Here is a 22781-nt window from a genome sequence, read left to right as displayed (position 1 = left end):
ATAATCTATTTTTAAAGGTTTTGACGATTTTTTTTGTTTTAATTTTCTATCTTATCATTTTATTACATTTATTTATGAAAAGTTTTATCTCTGATTATTTGACCATTAGTTTACATTTTATCTTCTCAATAATATTTTATAGAAAATTATTAGTATATTGATAGTATTTATAAATTTGGTAATTTAAGAAAAGTTTTTCAAAGTGGATCTAAAAAGGCTGAATGTTTCTCTCTGAGATTTACTGATTGTAATTGAAAATACTGTTGCTGGGTAAAGCTTGCCAAGCGTCAGAGGAATAACGCTGTTACATGTAATTTACATATAAGTCACATATTATCTCCCTATAATTTATTTGTAGTTATTTTCACTGCTCTTATCATTTGGTACTCAGAATAGCAATCTATAATAGTGTTTCCAAAAGCATCTAGGAAATTTTCCATCTTGCATGCATATAACATTTAAATTTAACTTTCACGTGGTTCTTAGGTATTATGTTTTAGAATAACATTGTACAGTTCTGTGGTTGTTTTGCTATTAAAGCATTCTTAACTGATTTCCATATCAATTGATTCTATGCCTTGTAATGTAAATAACCCCTAAAGATACAGTAAACTAGTGTTTGCTCTTTAGTAGACAGCTCTAACAGTGACTTTTTCAAAGATGTAGGAAGGCTTATCAACATTATCAATATCAGTGCCTTCCAGATTGTGTACATATCTTTCTTCGTGGGAAAGCTTTGGTTGATTTAGCCTTTAACCTTCCTCCAACAACCAGATCTGCACATCCTCATAAAATGCTCAGGCTGAAGATTTTTCTGCTTATTTGTCTGGGGTCTTGCTGACTAAAGACTCCAAACTCCACTGAGGTAGGGGCAGTGCTGTCATGTTCATCGTATTTCCAGCACCCAGCACAGTGCCTGGCATATTCTAGATGCTTGATAAGTTTGTGACAAGAATGGATGAATGTTAACAGGCTTAACAGTTTCCATTTTCCACAGAGAGAGACACTACATGTAGACCTACTGTTACGGTTAATTTTATGTGTCAGCTTGACTGGGCTAAGAAGATGCCCAGATAGCTGATAAACCATTATTTCTGGGTGTGTCTGTAAAGGTGTTTCTGGAAGAGATTAGCATTTGAATCCATAGACTGAATAAAGACGATCGCCCTCACCAATGTGGGTGGGCACCATCCAATCCCTTGAGGGCCTGAAGAGAACAAAAAGGTAGAGGAAGGGCAAATTTGTTCTCCGCTGGAGCTGGGACATTCATCTTCTCCTTGGCCATCAGCTCCCCAGTTTTCGGGCCTTTGGACTTAGACTGGGACTTATACCATTGGCTCCCCTGGTTCCAGGCTTCAGATTTGGACCTGAAATACTTGAGTCGGACTTTCTGAGCCTCCAGCTTGCAGATAGTAGATCCTGGGACTTCTCAGCCTCCATAATCCTGTGAATCAACCCTCACAATGAATCTCTTTCTACATATCTGTATCTATCCTTTGGTTCTGTTTCTCTAGAAAACCCTGGCTAATACATCCACCTATTTGAAACACAGGTCTCCTTGAGGTCCCCCCTTGAATTTAGCCGGACTCCTTTCCTCACAGCCTAGAAATACTGCTAGCATTGTCCTACTCTAAGGTGCCAATTCCAGATCTTTTGGCTTCGCCATCAAGCAAAATTTCTCTTGAGTTGGTTCTCTATCAACCCATCTGTACCATTTCCAACCTTCCCTATCACCATCTTTGTCTTAATCCTCCACATTCATCTAGATTTTGGGGACCAGGCTCACTGTCGTTCTCTCTAATCCAACTCATGCAGAGATTTCAAGGCCTTTGTGAATGACCCACCAACTACTGTAGTCTCATGGTTCTGTGGTCTATTCAATGGTTATGGCCTTACTTCTACTCTACTTCAGCAACCCACCTTCAATTGACATCTTGGGCCTTGTCCTCATTGGAACTAACTGAGAGATCTGGAATTTCACACATCAATCTCTTCCTCTCCAAACATACCCTCCTATTCTGCCAGTCCTCTCCTACTTTTACAAGCTTACTCTCTTACTGACTCCATGATGTCAGTCCCTTGATTCCTCTCATTTTTCCAACTCTATTGGTCCCCTCTTAGCATCACTTCCTTACTGTCTAGTCCAGACCCCATGGACCTCACTTCTCTTACCCATCTACCAGCAATCTTAATATACCTACCCTTTCAATGCTCTTCAGTTGCAAGCCTGCAATTCTGGGCTCATCCACTTATCTACATTTTATACTTCTTCACCCAAGCAGGATGAGTGGTACTGAAAAAAACAATCACACAAAAGGTAAGAATTATACCTCCACAAATATAGGAATCCAGTCTTAGCTATACCCTAAAATCCTATACACTCTTTCTCAGCTTCTCTTATTTCCTTTTAAGACTATTACAAACTTTTGCTTGTTTTTTTAAGTCCCTCTCCTCACTTTCAGAAAATGGCTCTGCTAACTTCCCAGTTCACAGAGAAAGTAGAAGCTATCAGAAATGAACTTTCCTCAACTCCTCTTCCACAGTACTTCTTCCCTCCCCAATACAAGGCATCTGTTTCTACTCCTGTCAGTATATCTTTTTCCTTTGCCCTCCTTCCACTTACTGTAAATTAGTGCTTGGGACTCAACCCCCTCCTTTCTCCATAGGGGCTGTGTTGCCTCAATTATTTCCTCTGTCCTTTTAGCTCTTGTGCTTGGTTTGCAGACTGGATCAAGCCACACACACTTAAAAAGTGAAATGCCGCACAAAGTACCCTCTCTTGTATCTGACTCTCAGCTATCTGCCACCCTGTCTTTTCCTTCTCTTCATAGAAAAGCCTGAGAGAAAAGCTCCACTTCCTTGCCACTTCTCTTTTCTGTTGTTTTTATTTATTTATTTTAAAAGACCCATCCACTTTGTAACCCATCAGAAACCAACTTAGACCACCACCATGACTTCAAGACTGCTTTTGCTAAGTCATCAGTGTCTTCTTAATTTCCACATCCAATGGTCACTTTTCAGTATTTATCTTCCTTGATTGCTTTGCTTTATTTTTGATACTGTTAGCCACTCTCTGGAAACTCTCTTGTTGGTTTTTTATTATACTAGTCTTTCCTGTCCCCCTCCTAATTCTCTTAGAACGCTTGTGGGCTCTTACACTTGCTCTTAAAATATTCATGTTCTCTAAGATTCCACCCTCATATCTCTTCTTTTATGACTCTATATACCCTCCTTTGAATAATGTCTTCTGTGACCATAGCTGTAACTATCACCTGTATATTAATGACACTCAGATACAGGGAAGTGACTTTTTACCAGGGGGTTAAGATCTAAAGTCAGTGTGAAAGGCAAAAATAGAGTAGAGTAAAAATTGCCTTTGAAAAACTCCTCTAAAATACTGTATATATGATTCTGAATATATATACCATCAATCAAGAAATCCTACACAGCCAGTTTTCCCCTGCTATTGGAACAGAAGGTTGTTACTTGAGTTAAACACCAGATGAAGTTGTTGGCTTGCATTTAGGGGCCATGTTATAAGAAAAATATGGTTTTGTTTTTTTGCCAAGCACATATAGTAGAGTTAATGTAAGTTGAGTAAGTATAGGAGATACTCCACTGTATATATTTTCAGCCTGACCTCTTCCATGAGCTCTGAACTTAGACACCAAACTGTCTACTGGATATCGCCTTTTGGATATGACAAACCAGATTGTTTTAGTTAGATTTCTGAAAGCTGAAGAAATGAGATAATTCACATCCTTCTTAGCAAAGGCATTTATTGAAAGGATACAGTGATGTGACAAGGGTACAGCTCACACGTGGAGTGTTTTCACATCATTTGTGTTGTTGCTCTTATGCCAGGCAGATGTCCTCTAGGACTATACAGCTGTCTACACCCTGGTGTGGCAGCTTCAGATTGGTGGAATCTCTAGGCTAAGCATCACACAAACCAGTAACCTCCAGTTAACAGCTTTACTGAGACTAGTGGAATTCATAAGCATCTAGGAAGGCATTGTAATTCTTTATTGGTCCTTTCAAGTGCTGTACTTCACCCATTGGCTGTTACATCACCTTACAGACCATCTTCATGAGGCCGTCATGACCCATCAACCAAGTGAGATCTCAGCATTTCCCCACTGACCAGACTGAACATCTGACTATTACAGGTAGGGTGTGTGTTGTGTGTATTATGAGCCAATATCAGAGACAAGTCTATATGGCAATCAGCTGCATCTCCTTTTTATCACACACACCAAATAACAAGGTAATTAAAAGTATTATAATACGAAGTAGTCAAATATTACATCAAAAATGTAACAACACTACTCAATTGTGGCCTGCCTCACTCCACATTTAGCATTCTAACAACATGTAATTACAATGGAGCTGGACAGCTTCCGTGGTGTCCTCTTTCTTCCTGTCATTATTCATGTTCCATATATGCCTTCTAACATGCCTTGAGTATATATAGAATAAGGATGTTTCTTCACATCCTTCTACTATCTATGCCTACGTGTTTATACCATCAGCCCCTTAATTTGAGGAAGACTGAACCATGCAAGGACATTCTCTATGGCCAACTGTGGGTTGCAGAAGGTAGGAAATTGCACATTTGAAATATCCCATTATGATCCTTTGCTGGCTATCACATTTGGGCTTTTGTCCCTTTGAAGTTGACCTCTTTACCTCCATTGTTTTTCTCTTAACAGAACAATAGGATATAATTTATGCCCAGATAACATTCTTTTCTTTGTGTCAAATACATATTCAGTAAAGTTAAGATTATAAATAATATGCTCCCATCTAAAATCACAGACATCGATTTTAATTATTTTTAAATTGAAGATAGTATTCTTTATTTTTATTATAAAAAGTAACATACTGGGGCAAGCCCCATGGCCAAGTGGTTAAGTTTGTGTGCTCCGCTTTGGCGGCCCAGGGTTCGCTGGATGTCCTGTCCTAACAGCAGACCCTGGGTATCTATGTTGATCTTGTCTCATGACCCTCCTGGTGTTCTCTTCACTAGATGGTAAGTGGACAGGCTAGCAGGGGAGGACGTCTTGCGACATAGTTCCAAGGAATTTACCCTGGGGCCTAGAAGGCAAAAGGTGTTTGAACCAAAAATGTTGAAGAGTTTATGAGATTCTGTTACTTCTTCTCTATTCTCTCCCCATTGCTTTCCAAATCAATGGGTTCTGGGTATAGGATGCTGCAGATATCCTTTTGGACTCCTTTCTTTCATATAGTCCAAAGGTGTTACACATTCTTTTATCACAGATAGTTTGCTATTGATTTAGTTTCTCATTTACTTTTTCTTGGGCCTCATCCCGTCTGGGTCAAGATTTTGGTTTGCCTGGACAACCATCCTCTTATGCCTCCAAAGACCCTGGACTGCCTTTCCCTTCAGAGGTCCTTGACAGTTGTGTGAGACTTGAGACTGAAAGGCCACAGTGAGAATTTATTCCTCTGGGGTTCCTGGGTCCAAATTGCCAGACCTCTATTAAAATATAATTTTCAGAGAAAGATAAAATCATGACTTTCATATAGATACAAAAATGAAAACATGTTAAAGAATTCATTTTTCTCATATGATATGAAGGAACTGGGCAAAATGGGACAGAACTGATTTTTCCATGGGTAGGATGGGGGAGTCAATTAAAATCACTACCAGACAGGACAGAAGTTACATATCTATCAATTACTCACAACTTATAAAGAACAGAAAAATAGCTCAAAGACCGTGAACAAGGTTAGAATCTGATAACCCAGAAGGATATGCTATCCACGTGCATAGCTTTTTCTATACCCCGCAAAATAAAAGAACATAGGGCCCTCCCAACCAGTTCCAGTGGAGAAAACCAAGCATCCTTGCACTGCCAGAGTGATCTTTTCAGAACAATGAATTCCCCTGACAAGTTGAAAAGATGAGGTTTAGTTCCCAAATGTCCTTGAATGCTCGAAAGATAAACATGTCCAAGAATATTAGAAAAAAGAGTAAATATCAAAATTCACTAAAATATTCCAACCTTTATTCAGACAGTTCAAGTTGGATTCAAATTAATAGACTTTATTTCTTAAAAAATTTTTCTGTTTGCAGGGGCTAGCCCCGTGGTGCAGCGGTTAAGTTCACACGTTCCACTTCTCAGTGGCCCGGGGTTTGCTGGTTCAGATCCTGGGTGTGGACATGGCACCGCTTGGCACACCATGCTGTGGTAGGCATCCCACAGATAAAATAGAGGAAGATGGGCACGGATGTTAGCTCAGGGCCAGTCTTCTTCAGCAAAAAATGAGGAGGACTGGCAGTAGTTAGCTCAGGGCTAATCTTCCCCCCCCAAAAAAACAACAAAATTTTCTGTTTGCAGAAAATTGAGCAGAGAATTCTCACATACCCAATCACAGTTTCCCTTTTTATTAACATCTTGAATTAGTGTGGTACATATGTTATAAGTGATGAATCAATATTGAGAGACTGTTGTTAACTAAAGTCCATAGTTAACATTGGAGTTCACTTTTTGTGTCGTACAGTTTATGGGTTTTGACAAATGCATAGTCATATATCCACCATTAAAGTTTCACACATGATAGTTTCTCTGCCCTAAATGTGCCCTATGCTCCACACATTCATCCCTCCTCTCTTTGCCTCCTTCCCTCAAACTCTGGCAACCACTGATCTTTTTACTGTCTCTCTAGTTTTGCCAACTATAGTTTTTTCTCTCATTCTTTTAGGTAAGTGCTATGTACACACAGCTTCAAGATAAGATTTTTTTTTATCTCTGCCATCCAAGCAGATTACCTCCCCAACTCTCCCTTGTACATAATTTATCTTTTCCTGAGGGCCTCCTGGAAGGTGGTGGAAGAGATCTGCCTACTACAGGCTTCAGCCGTGATAGCTATTGTCCGCCAGTATCCATTCTCTCCTTCTTCGTTTTAGTAAGACAACAATCCCACTCTGTCCAGGTTTGACTGAGCCCTGGGCTACCTAACGAGAGACTGCATTCCTACCTTCCTTGTATCTTCCTGTGGCCTATGGGGTCTGTGCAGAAAGAATATGTCCAAGTGATACATACTGACAAGACTGAGAAAATAAGACATTTACCATGCAATGGTAAACTTGTGTCCCATTGCTCGACCATACTACCTAAAGGATATTGTGAATTAAGAACATAAAATAAATCCTGCAATTATCTTGTGACACAATTATACTGCATTCTAATTTTTGGTAATAAGAGTGTTCATTGGTTAAAGGAAAACACTCAGTGTAATACAGTTTGTATAACCCTATTTTGGGCTCTTTTTTTTTTCTCTTCATTTTACAGTATCTCAACAAACAAAATGCCAGAAGGCTCAACTTCTATGAGGCCCCGTGGGAAACATGAACATTTAAAGTGTAATGGACAAACAGAAGCCTGTGAGTGAGAAAAAGAATGGTGAGGGAGCTGGAAAGGAAAGAGAATCAGGGGACTGCAGGTTTACGGAAGCTAAGAGAAGCAAGACTTTTTAGAAGTGACCAACATGTCCAAATGAAACAGAAAAGTCCAGTAAAATAAAGGATGAGGGGCTTCCCCATGGCTGAGTGTTTGAGTTTGCAAGCTCTGCTTTGGCGGCCCAGGGTTTCGCTGGTTCCCATCTTGGGCGTGGACATGGCACCACTCATCAGGCCATGTTGAGGCTGCGTCCCACATAGCACAACCAGAAGGACTCACAACTAGAATATACAACTATGTATTGGGGGAGGTTTGGGGAGAAGAAGAAAAAAAGAAGATTTGCAACAGATGTTAGCTCAGGGCCAATCTTTAAAAATAAAGAATGAAAGGGGTTTAATGATTAGTAGAGCATTACTCTTAGTCTCGGTTTTTGTATCTGTAAAATGGGTATCTCATGCTGTTATCATGAGATTAGTTAAACTATGTAAAAGCTTCTGGCTTAAGGTAGGTGCTCAATAAATTTTAGCTTCTTTCCTCTCTTTATGTGATTCATTCTTTTATGTAACAAATACTTATTATTAATGAGGAATTCTGCTAGAGGCTGGGTGGGCAACGATACAGACTCCACCATAAAGCACGCTATCGTGTTGTAGGTAAACACACAACCACGACAGTACTATTCCTTGCCATGAGAGAGATGATGAGAGGAAGTTACCTGATTTACTTCTTTTTGTTTCTTTAGTTTTGGCAGGTAATTACGAAACTTAAAATCATCTCAAATACAAAAAAAATGTTTTTGTTAACACGGTGGTGTTGATGCATGAAAACTGTTTCTAAATTAGTGAATACAATGTAAAGCAATGCATTCTTATTTTTGTATGTGAAAGCTTTAGGTTTTTAAGGTAACTGTTTGAAGTTGAAGAAGACACCCGTCCACTAAAGTTCTCACTCAGAACTCACTGCCCTGTACTTTCAAAAAAATCAAATGTATAATTTTAATTGGCAGCTATCCAATTAATTTATATCCATAGTTGCTCAAACAGGTTTGGAAATTCTTTACTAGCAGTATCTTTTTTTTAAATGGAGTTTTAAACTACTTTATATGCAGTAAAATCTATCCTTTTCCAGTTTTGGCAAAGAAAACAGTGGTATAATCACTAACACAATTGACATAAGAACATTCCATTACCCTCCCCCTCCCCCAAATTCTCTCCGGCCCCCTTTTAGTCACCCCCTTCCCCTGGTCAACACCGATCAGTGTCCTGTCCCTTTTTAAGAAAATTTTTATTTTCTTAAATAATTATAGACCTACAGGAAATTGCAAAAATAGCACGTGGAGCCCCCGTACCCGTCACCTAGCTTTCTCCAGTGGTGCCGTCTTACACGACTGTCCTACAGATGAAAACCATGCCTCGTAGGTTTGAAGGTGGGTCTTCCCTTCACTTCTCTGCCTGTGTTTACTCTTTTCTTTTCACACAAATATAATTCCGTGCGTTAAAAGGAGCAGATACTAGTTTTCCCTCATGTGCGCTGTTGCACTTTCAGTATTTCGGTTCCATCACCCCTGCGACTCCTACATCTTTCTCTGGTCTTTTCTTCCTTCCGCCGATTCCCCGTAATTGAATTCTCCTGCCATATATATATATATTACGTTTTATTTTGCTTTTCTGAGACTTGCCACAGACGGTACCATTTATTCTCCAAGTCTTAACTTCTCCCTCGGTCCTTAAGTTTAAAGGAGGGCAGTCGCGCTTGTGCTTAATTGCTGAGGTGGTTACAGTAGCTGCGCAGCGTGCGTAGGCCTGGGGCCTGGTTCTCCAGCCTCTTAGAAATGCTAGCAGCACTGCGTAGGTCAGCCCTGTCCTTGCCCCGCCCTTCCCCCACGGGTCATCCTTTTCTTTTCCAGATATTTGGCTGTTTGTTGGAGGAGAGCGTGTAGAGACCCTTGAAGCCGCTGGCACCCCTTCCCCAAGTTTCGGCCAACCCCGCGCCCCCATCAATGGCCGCCTAGGTGGTGGGCAGAGAGTACAGGCGCCGTCGGGTTCCGGGGTGAGAGGCAGGGGCGGGGCCTCGGCGGCCGCCGTCACTGGCGGCAGGGAGGTCACGCCCCCGGGCCTGCGCACGCGGCCTGGACGTCAGCCGCCCGCGCCAGTCTGGCGCCCCGGTGCGCGGGAGGCGCGGTGCGCATGCTCGGCCTCGGTCGCTGGCTGCTGAGGCGGCAGCTGCTTCGATGAGGGAGGGCCTGGGCCCGTCTCCTGGTTGTCTCGCCGCTAGCCGCCTCCGCTCCTCCTCCGCCGTCCCCTGGCTCTCGGGGCCCCTCGTTGTCCGGCCCGGGGCGGCTGGCTGGCTGGAAGCTCGCAGAGCGGTGGGCCCGGCTCCCCGGCTCCCCTCCCCCGCCCCGTCGCCCCGCCCCCGCTGGGCTGGGCGGCGGGGTGAGGGCCGCGCGGAGCCGGGTGAGTATCCCCCAGCCTCGGCCGGCCGCCGCCTCCCGCGCCGCTTCCAGCGCCGCTGTCGCCCCGCGCCTGCAGAGGGAGGGGAGGGGGACGGCCCACTGGAGCGAAAGGCCGGGCAGCGGGGCCCCGCCCGGGAAGGACAGGCCCGGGCCTGCGGGTGGCAGCGGGGCCCGCGCTCTCGGCCCGCACAGACTCGGCCTCCCGCAATCGTTAGGGCCCCGAGGTTAAAGCCTGCGCGGGGTGGCGAGGCTTTGTCCGCGGAGCCTGGAAACAAAGGTGTTAAGTTACGGGCGACTGCAGTGGCCCACTCCCATGGCAGGGGCTGCAGGTTCATTAGGTGTCAGGAGGAATAACCTAGTATTTACAGCCAACGGTATTTTCTCCCAGATAACCTATCTTCTCATAGGATCTAAAGTCTTGAATGGGAGGGTGGGTAGAATAAGGAATAGTTATCTGATGTATAGAAACATACTTTTATGATGGTAAAAGTTAGAAACATCTCGGAAAAGCTTAGCTCCTGTCTTTCCAAGTGAAAATAGAGGCTTTTCTAACAGGCCCACCTGAGGATGCATTAGTTGTCTAGGGGACTGTGCTTCGCCTTGATATAGTATTGGTTAGGGCCCAGGCCCTGCGGTTACGTTTTTTTGTCTAATAGAGATGCAAATTATTTCTGACTAGGAGAAAAAAATACTCCTGAAGGTTGTGGTTTTATTGTCCTATTTCCAAAATTTTTATAATTTTTACCATTCAACTTGCCCCTTCATTATGAGTGCAATAAATGTTTGCCACAGGCTCATTTCCTTTGTATGAATCATGTTTATAACTTTTTTTAAAAAAATTACAATTCGACGATGGCCTTCACTCCTTAATGGCAAAAGCTTAAGTTTGTACTTTTCAGGATTGGAAAACAGGCCCTGTGTAGTACTCCAACTACATTTCGGGACCCAAAGTAAAATCCTTCCTTGTTGCTTCTGAAGGGTCAAATATGGACAAGACGAGACGTTTACGAAATGGAAACTTGACCAAAAAAAATAAATGTTGAGCATTGAGAAATTCAAAGTAAAGTCTTGCAGTCACAAGGTTTAAAAATTGTTATTGATACTGTAATTGAGGAAACTAGTAGAAACAGTTTCCACTTGTTCTCGTCTTAAACTGGATTCCTGTGGATATAGAATGTTACGAGATTGTGTCCCCTCCCCCCTGCTTCTCCCGTCCGCTCTTCCCTTCCCCTTTATTTGGGAGAAAGTTCACTGAGATTTTGCTACATGATGAGGCAGTCAAGTTGGGCATAATGTTTTGTGACAAATTATGATTTGATAGCAGTTGCTAATGTTTATAAATTTCTGAGAAAGATACGCAGCTCCATAGGGAAAGCAAGTAGGGTAAGGTTTATATGCGAAGATTGCTTAAGACTGGGCTCGATTTGATTATTAAGGTCTTTGAAGCCTAGGGATGTGTTTGGGACCCTCGAGGCAGTGTTTGAATTATAAACAAAATGAGGGAACCATATCAGCAACAAAGGGCTTTAGAGATTGGTGATTACCTGTTGAAAACAAACGTCTTCAGGGGCCAAGCAGGCTGGGTATAAAACGGTTGGGAATTAGGGGAAGGAGAAGAAACCCTGCGTTAAACCTTCCAGATTGGGGAGAATTGAGAACTCTGCAGAAGCAGAGGCTCCTCCGATGTACCCGGCACCCCAGGCCTTGATGTGCTTGGTCTCGTAGGTTTACAGGACCCAGGAAGAATACTTACGAATAGAAGTTTAGCTTTGAAATGGGAGTTATTTCGTGTAACTGTCGTGTAATAGCTTTTGGAGAAAACGTTCTCTCTTCTGAGCTCAGGAACCCACAGTGGTTTCCTATTGCGCATTGTTTAAATGGGACCTCTTTAGACTTATGAGATTATTTATAAACTGCCTCCCCCACCCCATTTTCCTGTATTCCTTAATCTGTACTCTCCAGTCAGGCTCCTTACCTGTCAACTCTGCCTCATTTCAACCTCTTCCTAGGTTCACTGCTCCCCCTCCCTCATCCTTTCTTGTATCGTGTCTCTACCTTTCAGTATCCTTTTATAATTCAAGGATTATCTGAAATGTGACTCCTCTAGGGCACAGGCTGCGGTTCCAGACTACCTTAGGTCCAGTTGCCACATTTAACAGCTGTGTTACCTTGGACAAATTACTTAGCCTCTCTGTCCCAATTTCCTCATCTCAAAATGAAGAAAATCGTAGTTAATAATCTCATAGGGTTGCCATTTTACTATCTTTTGTTCTCTAATGTTCTTTTTAGTTTGAATCTTTTCTTGTAAATTCAATTACAAACTGTTGAGGACAAAAATCATATTGTTTACTCTTTTTAAAAAATCTCTTAAAGTTCTCCCAGGATGATTCTGTAGGTTCAGAGTAATATTTTTTCTTCCTATCTTATTATCTAGTTTTCTATTCTTTCTGTTTTCTGTTTTACTGTACGCTATTTTCTTCTAAAAGTATTTGAGGTAGCTTATAAACTATATATACTATAATAATGTACAAAATAAATATAAATCAGGATCATGAAAATATGAAGCTTGAATAGAAAGATGGAGTGTGTTATATTGAAATATATACCATGAAAAGTTGTACATTTGTTAAAGGTGGGCTACAGATTAAGTTCTGAGCTTCATGTTGGTTAAAGAAAGAAACATACCACTTGCTCAGGAAAAACACAGCCTCCTGGGAAGTAAATATTTCATGAGTGAAATGCAGGTTGTGATTGAAGATTTCAAATATACACTAAGAAACCTTAGGGTTAAGTTCTCTGGACTTTGTTAAACCCTAACCTACTTCCCAGGGTTTCTCGAAGGGAGTTCAACTGACATTTTTATGGGACTATCTCCTACACCTATTTTTTTTTTTTCAAACTTAACACACTCTTTTTAGGCCCTGTCTTGCAGGAGCTCTTCCATCTTTTTTGGCATGCCTCTGTCTCCTCCTGCTAGGTCCTTATTCAAACGTCAAAATTCAGTTCTTTAAGAACTGAATTCATGTCTTCCAGACTCCCTTTTTTTTGAGTCTTCTCTGATTTTCCCAGGAAAATTTTGATACTCCTTCCTATGACAACACACACAGCAAGTGTTACGATATTGTGAGTGCAAGTGAATGCATGAAAAGCTTGTGAAACTAAGAAGGCAACATTAATCTAGTGTAGTCTTTAATGAAGTCTTTGCGAGAAGAAAAATTTAAAGGGAATGTCTCTTCTGTTACAAAAATGTCAAACCACAGATTTTTTCCAGAATTTTTATTTATTTATTTTTTTGAGGAAGATTAGCCCTGAGCTAACATTCATTGCCAATCCTCCTCTTTTTGCTGAGGAAGACTGGCCCTGAGCTAACATCCGTGCCCATCTTCCTCTACTTTATATGTGGGACGCCTGCCACAGCATGGCTTGACAAGTGGTGCCATGTCCGCACCCGGGATCTGAACTGGCGAACCCTGGGCCGCCAAAGCGGAACGTGTGCACTTAACGGCTGTGCCACCAGGCCAGCCCCCAAGCACGGATTTTTTTTCCAAAAAATAACTACACTTGGTAGTATATTTTAAAAACACATTGCTCTATCATCTATATTCAGACTAGCACTGAGTCTGTAGCTTCTGATACAGTGTTGATCTTTTTGTACCTTGTTGTTTGTTGAGTATCTTTGGCCAAGGTCGTGGTTCTGGCCTGATGCGCATGTGCTGATGAGAGTTCTCCTAGTCCCTCTATTCAAAGGCAGCAAGAGAGTTTGAGCTGGTGCATCAGTTCAAATTATCACCAGTCGTGGAACAATTTCTCTTACATGCTTGTTTTATGTAAAAAAATGATAATCTTATAAAAGTAAAACACTGGTATCAGAAAGATGTCATATAAATCTGTTGTTTGAATGGGAAAAGATCCAATTGGTGAATAGGCTTGAAACTTGAGTTGAAAGATACAGTGTAGAGGTAGAGCTATGTACAGTAAATTTATTTAAAAGTTTGAATGTTTCTTCTATTCCTTACAGCTTTTACTTAATATCTACAGTGTGCCTAACTCTGTTATAGGTGCTGAGATACAAAACTGTAAGTCGGAAGTCCCCAGATGTTTAGACGTTGCTCTCTTGTCTTCTGGCGTTCCTTGCCATGGAGCAGGTGGCTGAGACCAGCCTGATTTTTGTTCCTTTTGGGTGAACTGGCTTTTCTGCCTGCATCTTTTTTCTTTGTCTTTTTATTCTTTAAGATATTCTGCTAGGTTACCTGTAGGTATAGGTTCCTTTCCAACAGTTTTCTCAGAAACATAATGAATCCTCTCAATTTCTAGGAATAAATATTTTTAATCTTTTTTGTTCAGCTTAGGAACAGTTTTTCAGTTGTATGTTTGCTTATGCTTTCAGTTCAGAAATGCCAGTTATTTGAAGGTTGGCTCTGTGTTCATGTCCTGTCAATTGATATGCATTGTTTTCACCTTAGTGCTTTTTCTTCTGTTTGGAAATCCACTCACGTGTATATGCTAAAATACTAATTAGATTTTTTCCAGCTTCTATACTTCTCTTGTCTCTCAGATAGAATTTAAGTCTCTGCTGTTATTACATTTGAATTTCCTTCCAGTGTTTTTCTTTTTAATCTTACCTGTTGTTTTCTCCCTCATCTCTTGCTTTTAGAGGCTGCGTTCTTCTTTTTCCTTCTTCTTCTTCAATTGGGAATGTAAAGTAGATAATTTCTGAGTTTTTCTCCTGATTCCCAGTGTGTGCCCACTCTAGAAGCAAGCGTTTCCTCTGCATCTTTATGGTGGAGCTCGTCTTTCTTACCGTGCAAGAGCTTCATCTTGGCCCCGTACTGTTACTGAACTTTTTGGTTTTCTTACCTTGACAGAAGAGGCACTTATATAAGGATGGTGTTGCTCACTCTTGCCAGAGCGAGCAGACTCCCTGCATCCACCTCACTACGCTCAGATGCTGGAGGACTCTTGCTGTCCATGTTATGTTGGAGAACAGGTTGATAGATGAAACCACATTTATAAAGGATGGATCTTTCTGTACTCAGGAAAGTCTTCCTTTCCTATTGTTTAATCTTTTGGTCCTGTGTCTATAACAAGGGGACTATTTTTATGTGATTCAAAATAGTTCATGGTTTTTTGAGTTTTTAGTGGGGAAGAGGTCATGGTGAGACGGTCCTCTTCTGAGAGCTTGCCTTGTTCCCACAGCTACCCACTGGTGACTTCACATCGCAATATGCAGTGCTCCACTTGGCTTCGCCTTCCGCTTCTGGCCTTGAACATTGTATTTTTGGGAGAGAATTGCCTTGAAAGAGAATTGCCAATGGGCATTGGAAGCCAGTAGTGGAGGGTGCACCTCAGGCACTTTATTTCTGAAGGAAATATAGAATGAGGCAGAGTGAGATACCTTCTCACTTTTTTCCTAATTGGACGTCCTGCTGCAGAGGTCATAGCAAGCAAGCATCAGCTACCAATAAAGATCCTCAATTCCAGTCCAGGTATGATGTTGTATCCGTATAAACTTTGGTTTGAGACACATGTTTCAAACTGAAGGCATGGAGGGAGCGCTGAGCCTGCTGGTCAGCGGCTGTCAAGACCAAATCACCTTCCTCTCTTTTGCTGCTTCCCGGTGCCATTGGTTGGATTACCTGGGCGTGCTGGCAGTGCCCCGCCCAGGCTGCTAAATGCCTTGAAATCCAGGCCTTTTACTAGCCCCGTTAAAATGATCCACCGCTTGTCTCAATTTTCTGGCATGATTCCTCCTGAAATGAATCTCTGATGCTAATTAGACGTGCTTATTTTGGGACCTTCAAAATCAGGTAGTCTTTGTGGCCTGGGCCTAGGATTCCACATTTAAATTTGTGCCCTGTGCTTCTTTGCTCTCTAAAATTTGAGGACCACTGCCTGAGGACCCTGATAGGTAAGTGATTAAACTAATCTAGATGAATTCAAGCCAAATTGTCATACAGGTAATGGGTTGAGTTTACCTCACTAACTAGTAATTGCATGCTTTTTTAGGAAAGTGTCTAAATCTAAAGTTTTGATAACGTGGAATTGTTGCAGGGCGAGACAAATACAAAGGAAGTTGCCTACTTTTATTGGTTAAAAATGGTCTTTAATGTTTAAACATGTGCATGGCATATTCTGTGATAATCACATTTTTGTAAATGATCTTAAGTTCTGGGGAAATTTAGTTCTATTTCTTAAAGTGTTTTAGTCTCATTACGCCTCTGATACACATTGATTTATGGATTCATCAGAAGAAATATCTCTGACCAAGGGAAAAAAAAAAGAATCAGCTCCCCACATATTAGATTAAAAATCGCATAAAAAATGTGGAGAGTGGTAGTGAAAAAAAATTGTTTTTAATTAAAAAGGATCATTTGAGCAATGATTATGCACAGCATTAGAATTCACTGGGGCTGCTTTTCTGAGAAGATGTATTTAATAGCAGCAGAATAAGCTTCTTTGCACTGTCTAGTCTGAGGGCTAACCTGTAGTTTAGAAAGACTGCTTTCACTGGGTGGAGAAAAAATTATTCTCTTTCCAATCTTTAGCCTCTGCTGAAGCAGTTAAAAAAAGGTTCTGAATGAGCTTAAAAAAAATCAAACAACTGTTCAGCTAGAGTGAGACTCAAGCAAAACAGATGTATTAACAACTTATACTTTATGACATGAAAGAGCTCTCACTCATTTCTGACTGTTACTATAATCAGAAATGAGAGGTTCATTGTTTAGCATAAGATGAGAATTGGATTAGCCTTTTTACTGAGAGTTCACCTGTGTTCTGTTGTCACCTCTAGTCTGGATTTAAGATAGCTTAAGTCTGGAAACATAGGCAGTTCACATGTCTTAAGGTTTTTCATTTACAAAATAAGGATATTCTTGCCCTTATTGCTTAATAAGCTCCAGCTGTAGTTATTTCCATTTTTGTCCATATTTTCAGCCATCTTGTAAATGGAAGTTCTAAGAGTCTAATTTCTGCCTATACTAGTCTAGGAACTTGGTAGGGGCCCAGAGAGTATTACAACTTGAAAAGTGTGTATAAAAATGTTGTTTATTATATTTCCACTTGTAATGACTTGAAACACGCTTACTTGAGCAAAAAGACAATAATTTTTCAGTGATACTTCATTATGGCACATTATGCTGATTCAAATTGAGATGGATATCCTTTTAATATAGTATAGTTCCTAATTTTGTAATCAAGCCGTTTTTGTATTATTGTATGTAACATCCTTCAGCAAAGCCCAGTCCTTAGATAATTTTAAAAGTATTCAACCAAATATTAATTAGTGCTTTGATGTGCAGTCATTTTGCTCGTGGCACAGTGCTGTTAATTAGATAAACTATGGCTATTGAGTGAAATTTTATGTTTCGACTAACATTTTGAATAGTTCAGTAAACCTCAAGTAACTGGAGGGCTTAGGGAATGGAGTGTTTTTACCTAGTTCAATTTTCTTATTAAGTAAAGGTTTGTTTGGAATTTCTAAAATATTCCAAAAATGTATTAGTATTCTTTATGAATTAAAGTCAATTTTTCTTTGAGTTAGTATCTCTCAATATATGTAGGGTCATCAAATAGTTGGAAAACCTGTTTGTTTGCTCCCTTTTGGTCTCCCTATTCTAGTTCCGCATCCGCTCCCTGAGTGATGAAATGTGTTGATATCATCTATGTAATGTGGATTTAGAATCACTATTTCTAGGCCAAATTTCTTCCTTCTGAGTTTCAGATCTATCTCAGAATGCCTGCTGGATCTCTTCACTTGGATATTCCATAGGCATTTCAAACTCAACCTCAGTATGGCTGAACGAAACCCATCTCCCTCCCTGTACCTGCTCTTCCTTCAGGGATCTTTATCAGTCAATGCATTGTACCATCTGAGGCAAAAAGCTAGGAATCTTATTGAATCTTCTCTCTCACCTGTCCCTCACATACCAAGATCCTCCAGTTGTTGTAGTGAGTATACTATCAAAATGTGTTTTGAATCCCTCCCTCTTCCGCTCTACTGCCAATCGTTGGCTCTGTTTAGCATCATTCTGTCTCTCCCAGATTATTATAGGAGCCTTTTAACTGGTCTTCATCCGGTTAGGCAAGACCTGTAGTCTCCACTGGAAGCTGGAATGCAAATCTGATCAGTTCACTCCCACTTTCAAAACCCTTTCGAGCCCTCAGGTTCCAGGCCCTCCTGTCTTCATTAGCACTAAATAGTTTTCCTGATACCCTCCCTCCACCTCTGTATTTCAGTCAAACAAGAGCTCTTCAGTTACCTTCAAGACCTTTTCTTATATTCAGACTTTTGTACATTCTGTTCCTTTCACCTCCCTCCTTTTGCTAAGTTAGCTCCTGTTCTTCCTTTTAGTATCTTCTTAGATGTCTCTTTCTCAGCTTGTATCTGCACTAAGCACCTTATTAGCCAGAATTCTGTGTGTAACCTGGAGATCTCACATCCCTGAAACATTTGACAACTGCCTCAGCAGAAGCCCCTGCAGTTGATCGTCTCTTCTGTACTTACATTCCTGTACTTGGTGCTTTCTCTTTCCAAACCTGTTCTCCCACTGTTCCCCCTGCCTCTCAGATTTTCCATTGTGGTCTCAGGAGCACACATCCACTGTAAACAAACTTACCTAAATCCTTAACCCATTATTTCCTTTATTACATTCTGTGGAGTAAGTTGTCAAAGAGTTTTCCCAGGAAAAAGAATTCTATGGTCAAAAGAGTTGGGAACTCTCAGTTGATAGTTTCCCACCACAAAGTGCATTGGAATTGAGCAATGTGAATTGAGTGGATATAGTGTGGGTTGGTTTCCACGCTTACGTCTTGCACCACGTTAACATCTTCACAGATTAGAGTTTCCATCAACTAGTTTTAAAGGAAACTTGGCTTAAGAAAAAATACTGAAGCCCTTTGGGTGGAAGCTTGTTTATCTTCCACCCTTCAAGGCTCAAGGTATGGAGATTGCTGGCAGCGCCCACTTCCCAAGAGCCAATTTTAGGTCACTGCTTCTGCAGCATCATGCAAATATCTCTGCTCTGTTGAGGCTCTTGAAATTCAGCTCTACCAGATATGAAGGCGAGGGAGGTTCTTTCTCACACAGTGTCTCTGTCCATTGGTGGTGGCTACCTTTAGTGCCATCTTGAGAAGGAATCCAAGGCTGTGTTCTGGTTCATCAGGAATACATGTATTGGTTTATAAGTGGTTCTTCTCCATGGATTTGGCATTTTATGTCATGTATCACTTACCATCTCTGTACTTTTCCATCTTCTACCATTTACCACTTGTCATTTACAAATCTCCCAGTTGGTCTTCAATATTCTTTAAAGAGCTCTCTGCTCCCACCAACTCTTAGATAATCCTAAGTGAATACAGTGTCTATGTAGAAAATAGCAAACATTATAATTCTTGTAGTTTTTAAAACTTCCTGAGTCCCAGTGACCTTCATCTCCAAGCTACTTTACACACTCACTTCCATGGCCACAGCTGAGACTTCGTCAAGTTCTAAAATCACGTAGTCTTCCCCTTCTTCCACTTCCCTCCTTTCACTACAGTTGTTCTTAGCCTTTTTTGATATCTAATATTTCTTGATACTGTCTTCTTTTCCCAGCCCCTTCAACCTTCTCTTGGCATCTTTTTCCTTCCCACCTAATCTGGACCTCTGAGCTATTCTCACCAGCATATTCTATTCCCTCTTCCATCCTTATCCTTCTACTGAATCACCCCAACAAAACTTCAACTTTGCATGCATGGTCAATGCAGTCCTGTGTGCTGGTCCCCACTCATGGTGAGCTGAGCACTGCTGAAGGCATTTACAACACTTCACTGACTGTTGCACTACAAATCAGGCTCTCTAACCTGTGCTGGGCCTTCACTTCTGACTCCTCAGCTTTAAATGCTGTCCTCTCATTTCTCTCACCAGCAATTCCAAATTTATGTAAGTTTTCTCAAACACTCTGCTTTCATCACGAGCTTCTCCCTCTCTGCAACCCATCTTGCCTGCCCCTGCATCCAAAAATCTTGTGACCTTGAGACTTTGTATGCCTTAACTTTGGGTCCCCTTTGAAAAACTTCTTTAAATTTTATATTCATCCTCAAATGCCTTTCCACCCATTGACAGGGGCAAGGAGTCTGTTGTATTGTTCAAATCCATCCTCCTGTGCTGTTGACACATCTCCTCCCAACCCCTGTAGCATATTGCTTCATCAGTCACTTTCTCTCTTTGGTATTTTAAATATTTCCCTCTCTACCACCTCCCTTTGCTCAGCTTAAACATTTATTCAGATGTCTTTCTTTCTTAGGAAAAACAATATCCTCCCTTAAACCTGTGTGCCGCTTCTGCTACCAATTTGTATGTACTTTTCAATCAAGCTTTTTCGAAAAGTAGTCTGTGGAATTTTCACTCTTTCCTTTTAGATTTTTCCTTAGCCCACAACAACCTTTCTTCTCTCACCCCAGCTGCTGAAACTGCTCACTCAGGCACCAATGACAGCTTCATTGTCAGGTTCCATGATTGAGTTCAGTCCTTTTCTTAATGGGCTTCTCTTTTGTTTTGACACTGTTGATTATTTATTAGTTATTCTTTACTCCCTTGAAACCTGCATCGCTGGGCTCCATGACACTGCCCATGCTAGGATCGCCTCCTAATGCTTGACTCCGTATTCTCCAGCTCTTGTGTTGGTTCCTCTTCCTCCAGAGCTTCCTTAAATGCTGGTGTCTGAAGGTTTCTTTCTCAACCCACTGCTCTTCTCACTGTGTGTGGAGGTTCCTAAGTTTTTAGTTAAGACTCCTTAAACAATCTGTTGAAAAATTATGGAACCTCCCCTCACCCAAAAATAGATAGGCACATCCATGCAGAATTTAGTGTAAACTTTCATGATCCACCAAAAGCCATATTAAGAATCTGCGATGTGCATTCTAACTAGGTGATATTCACCCTCATGGTTTCATTTGTCTCTTTTCAACAGACGACTCCCAAATCTCTTAAATCCATCTTGGCTTCTCTCCATAATTTAAGATGCACATTCTTTTGATCTCTTTTATTGCTTGGGTCCGGATCCTCCTGAACTCTCACCCAGGCCACTGCCAGAGCTTCTAACTCGTCCCCCTGCCTTCAGGCTTGTGCCCCTAAGATCCATCCTCTGAAGAGACCTCAATGATTTATTATTCTGACCTTTTCAGCTCTGAGGTCTGATTCTCCATATCCTGTGGAAACAGTCCAAATTCTTGCTTGGCTCACATCCTCCCACACCATCTCTCCTTTGTAAGGGAGCCTTCTTGTGCCTACCATAATCTATGCACATCTTCATTGTTGGGTATGCTTTAAATAGAAGTCCTCTTTTCTGATGCTATCAGAGTTGAGAGTTGAGCAGTTAATTGAGGAAGTTGATTAAAGCTAGAGTTGAAAAAAGGTAATATGTGTATACTTGAAACATTTTATTTCAACTTAAAGTGTTTGCCAATTTTTTCATATATTATCAAGGCATTTTCTTTGAGTGTGGGTACGTGACTGGAATTCATTGTTCATTCTTGATGAAACTGAACCAAAATGCATCCTCTAGATGTTTGGTTTAAGTGAAAGAACTCCAGTCACTTGTGTAGGCGTCTGGGTGCAGGATCTTAGATTTTTATGATTTTTCCCCCACCAGTCTTTCACTTGTATTGTCCATACCTAGTTCAATAGTAGTTTGTTTTTCTTATGGAAACTTAGCTTTACAAAGCCTTTCCAAGGCATTAAATAATAGAAGTAACAGTTCTTTCTTTTTAACTTATATTTTATTGGTTGGGTTGAAAAGCATTTAATTGAAGTATGTATTTATAATACAGGAATGTGGTTTGTGAACATACACTCAGCTGATGGGAGCAGAGGTGCTTCATGATCAGTATGCTGTAGATATTAGTTGTTTTATAGAGGGAATTGACATTGTGTTGATTAATTTGGAAAAGTTGGTTAAATGGACGTTGGTTAAGAGAGTTTCTACTGTAATTATTTTTATTGCTTATCTCCCTTTATTACAATATGAGCTCTTACAAGGCAAGGACTGTATATTTCTTTTCATTTTTGTATATCTAACCTTCATCTATGCACAGTGCCTACTACTTAGTAGATATCCAATATTTATTTGTTGGATGAATGAACAAATGCTTGTATAGATCATGCTAAATTTGAATAATCAGAAAGAACACTGGACTGGGAATCAGCTAGTATAGACAGATCGTTGCTCCTGGACCCAAACTGGGGTTTGAGTCCTTTCTCATTTGCATTCATGAACAGATTACTTTCTCTTTTTCATTTGAGGGATGAGGATAACAACAACCTTTGGGTTGTGTGATGATTAAATGGGAATGTGAAGTGTCTAGCATAGTGCTTGACATAGTAAGCAGTCGATAAGTGCTAATTGTCCTGATGATGCTTTTCATGAAGGATGAGAATGAGGGAATTCACTTAGGCTGACTTTACTCATTGAGAGACTTGAACAACATAATCTGTGAGTTTCCTTCCAGCTCTAAATTCTCTTTCTAGGGGCTCGCCTCATGGCCTAGTGGCTCCACTTTGGTTGCCCGGGTTCAGTTCCTGGGCATGGACCTACACCACTTGTCGGTGGCCATGCTGTGGCAGTGACTCACATATAAAATAGAGGAAGATTGGCACCGATGTTAGCTCAGGGTGAAACTTTCTCAGAAAAAAAAAGTAAATAAATAAAAATAAAATTCTCTTTCTGTAAACAATGTTTCATGTTTTTGACACATTTGTATAATAAATATATGGATATTCTTTGATTTGTCACATTTGTAGACTCAATAAAATAGGTAATTAAGTAGGTGATCATAACATTACACCTTGAAAAACAAATGCTTCCAGTCTTTGGAACATGATTTGTTAGTGAGTTGATCTCTCTAATAAAGTGTGAAGAACAGCT

The 22781-nt window shown here is 40.8% G+C and overlaps 1 protein-coding gene across 3 annotated transcripts in view; it reads left to right on the top strand.

Annotated features, from left to right (window-relative positions):
- Positions 1–9660: 9660 nt before the first annotated feature.
- Positions 9661–22781, top strand: part of ATG10 (autophagy related 10) — a 208429-nt gene continuing 195308 nt past the window's right edge. The window contains exons 1-2 of one of the 3 annotated variants that reach the window (XM_046667323.1): positions 9661–9880; positions 15076–15365. The gene's annotated coding sequence lies outside the window, so the exon portion shown is untranslated. Of the gene's footprint in view, positions 9881–9903; positions 10254–15075; positions 15366–22781 lie in introns of those variants that run through there. The other 2 variants (XM_046667324.1, XM_046667322.1) reach the window with 2 other exon arrangements.

This window comes from Equus quagga, chromosome 7 (assembly GCF_021613505.1).
Source record: "Equus quagga isolate Etosha38 chromosome 7, UCLA_HA_Equagga_1.0, whole genome shotgun sequence".
In the NCBI taxonomy this organism is placed as follows: Eukaryota; Metazoa; Chordata; class Mammalia; order Perissodactyla; family Equidae; genus Equus; species Equus quagga.
The sequence above is the reverse complement of the archived record's forward strand: the minus strand, read 5'-3'. Positions and strand labels throughout refer to the sequence as shown.